This window comes from Gavialis gangeticus, unplaced genomic scaffold (assembly GCF_001723915.1).
Source record: "Gavialis gangeticus isolate Ggan-Ray unplaced genomic scaffold, GavGan_comp1, whole genome shotgun sequence".
In the NCBI taxonomy this organism is placed as follows: domain Eukaryota; kingdom Metazoa; phylum Chordata; order Crocodylia; family Gavialidae; genus Gavialis; species Gavialis gangeticus.
Window position 1 is genome coordinate 25,009,620 of NW_017728994.1, and position 3,977 is coordinate 25,013,596.

A 3,977-nucleotide genomic window follows, 5' to 3' on the forward strand; every position below is an offset into this window, starting at 1 on the left:
TTTTTTTTTTTTTTTTTTTTTTTTTTATCATCCCCATATGGATTTCATAGGAGCAAGATGGTCCATGGTGTCTAGATGGCAAGGAAAGGCCTTTTTTCCTAGTTTGCAAAACACTTAAGGTGTGCCAGCTGTTGTAGAGACCACTAAATGTATACCCATTGCCTTTTAAGTCTAAGTTTCATGTAGCCTGTGATGTGGGAACATAAAGTAAACTAAATCTGTTGCCTACTATGTCCTTAGAATTCTTGGCTTTGTGTTTTGGCATGTTAATAAACCAAGGAACCATATCCCCCTTGTTAACACTTGGCTTGTTTCTATGAAGGCTTGTCTGTTGGGAACAGGGAGAAGCAACATCAAGGAGAACCCAACTGCAGCACAGTTCCCTACTAGCTGGAAGCTATACCCTCAGCGCAGCCAGGGAACAAGGGGCTGGGGAGAAGTGACAGCAGCAGCATGGATGCAGTTCCCAGCTGGAAGCTTTGTTGTGCCCTAACTGTGGAGTCAGGGGTTAGGAAGAGTGGAGTTAGTGCCAGCTCCCAGCTGCCTGACCCCATCACAGGCAAATCCCGCTTGCTGCTGATGTGCCACTGAAGCCACCCGGTGCATGCTGGACTTGAGATGAGTTGTTCTGATGTGTGGCTTTCAAAGTTCCTAGCCCCTGGCTTGAGGGTACAGTGCTCCTCTGGGCAAAGGGATTCTAGGTTCCAATCCCTATTCCCAAGGTTATTGTCTTGTTCTTATTATTTGACAATGATATTTGCATGCAAACTGCATGAAGAATCCTGGGTGCTGGGATCAACCTGGGTTTTCCTTCCATTAGTGAAGTGCTGTAACCACTAGTGTACAGTGCCAGTCTCCCTCTTGTTCTCTTTCTGGCTTCATATCTCCTGTGATGGATGCCCAGTGGAGAAGGAGAAGAAGAGGAAGAGAAGAGAATGTTTTACCCAGCTTTATCCTTTAGTGTGGCAGAATAGTCTCCTAAGAAGGGGATTTGAATCCCTCAGGCTAAAGAGGACCTAAAATTCAGGGTTCCTGATTGCTGTGCAAATGCTCTGATATGTTGGGTTAAAAAAAATGTTGGCTGTTGGGTAAAAAGTCACCACCACCAATGTTTTTGAGCTAAGTATGAGTTAAGCATGCTCTGAGCACATATAATGCGTCTCTAGGGATGGGTTCATCCTTGCATACCCAATAATGGTCAATGTCTCACATTTGGCTATGCTCAGAAGCTAAGTGCAGGACCTTGTAATTTTGCAGTCCAAAATGGAAGCACGGTTTGAACTTGGACATCTACTGAGGTTTTGGAGCTTGTAGAGCAGGGCCAAACTTAATTACTGTTTGAAACTTGGCTAATTAAATTATACCAGAATCTTGTTTAGACACCTGCAGAACCATACTGGATCTTGCCTCACATAGCAAGTTTGAAGCAGAGCCAGGAGTGGAACCCGCATCTCCCAAATTTCCACCCAGTGCCCTAGCTACAAAACCATCTCCCTCTGTTGTGCTTTCATGTGCAGCTTTGTTTATCTCAGCAGGCACCTGCATTGTTGCAAGTTGCTGGCATGCAGTATAGCATCTTGCACACTGCCTGTGTATACTGCTCTCTTGCCACCTTTTATAACCATAGTTGTAACTTTTCAGTAAGTTCTAGGTAATGATTAGTAACAGTGTAAACTGGCATCAAACCTTTAATAGTAATATATCTGCTTAAGGGTTTACAGTCATTATAATTAAACACTGTCTGTAATAATGTAATAGATGTTATTTAACTTTGATAGCATGCCTTTTCCTGTGTCCTCTTATTGGCTTTGAAAGGAGTTGGAGATTGTAATGTTTTTCCATGTTGTTACATGAAAGAGTTAAGCAAACAACAGTAATACAAATACAGTACAACTGATTAATACAAACTGATTAATCAAAGAGCTGTCCAGTGCACTAAGGAAATAAATTGTTTATAGGGGAAATAATTTGTCTATTGGTTGTAGTTCAGAGGTATTGATTGTAGAAAACAGCTTTAAAAAACCGAATGCTAATAACTTGGGGTGAATGGTCTTCCTGTCTTATTACTGAATCATTTATGTATGTGGACAGGAAAAATGGACTCTTCAAGTTCAGCAATGCATTTGCATGACTAAATGTTTCTTAATACAGTGCATTCTGAATCTTACAAAGTCAAAAACAGAATAGCTTAAGGGCTAAAAATCAATTTAAGAGGTAGGCTCTCTCTCTCTCTTCCCCCCCCTGCCCCTGCCCGCAATGGTTTAGAGGAGATGGTGGCCTGCATTCAGTCAAACATAATGAAATGGTGATCTCAAAGCTATTGAAAGTACAGATCTAAAAGAAGAAGTAAAATACTGGAAAGGAAAAGCTGGCTTTCAAGCAGGTTGTAAACTGAACATTCAAATTTATCTGTTTAACAGCTAAAAATAGTAATAATTATAAAATGAATGGGAATGATAAACCTGCTTACTGGAAGTCAGATAATAGCATGCAGCCTCTTCCATTTATAAAAATGTTTTTATTTGTTTGTTCTAATTTAACACATTGGACATAGTCTTTAACATTTAGTGCTTTGCTCCTTGGAGCACTAACAAATGAGTCTGTGAACAACTGGCCAAAGCTGATATCTGTCTCTGTACCCAAATGAAAATGCTGGATAAATATTAAACTGCCTCCTTTGGGCTTAAGGTGGCAATCCATATTTACAATGGATGTAGCTGGCCTATGCAGAAAGCCAATATTAATCCTATGCACTAGTGAAGTCGCATTTAGTTCCTCCATTAGAACTCTTCCTACAAGTAGCCACATGTTGAACAATTATGAATGTCTGTTTTGGAGACAGAAGCCAGAGTCCTAGATAGGAGGGTGAAAATAAAGTGTTAGGTTCCAACTGCCATTTATGGAAGTAAGGGCTGGAAGAAGCCAAATTAAACCCTCATTTAAGTTTTAGCCATGTTTATTCTGTTTCTCTCCCTGTATCCCCCCGTGCTACCCCACTTGAAAGTATGTGCACTAGGATTTTGCTGAACCTGTCTAATAAAGAATGGGTTGGTGACTGCCAACTTTATAGCAGCTCATTTTAAAAGCCTGAAGCAAGTTGGTAGGTAGGGAAACCTGTCATTTAATTTTACAAAGGTACCACTTAAAGCAGTTTTCAGTCTGGAATAAGGCATTAATTGGCATTTACCAAATTAGTGTTGCAGTTTGTTAGACTTGGGATGTGTTATGTTTTCTTTTTTACCATGCATAAAAAGAAGAATCTAGCTGACAGCCCTGCCTGCAGACAGTCCAATTACAATTCAGTAGAATCTAAATAGCAGTAATTTTAAATGTGAAAGAAAAAGTTTCTTCTGATTAATCCAAGAAACAAAAAGCCAGACCAGCTTTTCAGACAGTTTGTTTACTGGAATATTTTGTATTTTTCTCCTTGCATGCAGTAGTAATCTACATCCCCAGTTTTTTTTTGCCTTGGGGTAGGAAAGGTGACCAGTTGCTTAGATTTCTTGTACATATTGTAATATCATTACTCATATTTTGCTCAAAATAGTCTTGCTATTTCCATTCCAAACATCGCTCTTTCACTCGGTGTCTGTCGTGTCTGTCTGTGCAAAGAAGCATTCTGACAGGTGGCACGCCTGTCATGATGGTGGGGATACATGTCATCCCCATGATGGTGGGGATACAGGGGATGCAGCAGGGGATTGAGAGAGCCCCACCCTGCTCCCTGGAGGCAATGACAACAGAGCAAACAGAATGGGGGGCCTCCCCCCTCCCCCCCGCTCCCTGGGACCTTCCCTCTCTGAGCCTCACTCATTCGCCTCAGGCCCAGTCTGCTACCACTTGCAACAAAACAGCTAGAGAACTCTAGTATTGACTTGATGACAACACTCATCCAAACACATGAAGGGCTAAGGACAGAAGTTACATGTAAACCAGTTTAAGTGATCAGAGACTGGTTTAAACCTCTAACAACAGAA

General features: G+C 41.2%; 1 protein-coding gene across 3 annotated transcripts in view; it reads left to right on the plus strand.

Moving 5' to 3' along the window:
• AP3M1 (adaptor related protein complex 3 mu 1 subunit) overlaps positions 1-3,977 on the plus strand; it is a 55,885-nt gene that overhangs the window by 1,616 nt on the left and 50,292 nt on the right. The window lies entirely within an intron of this gene.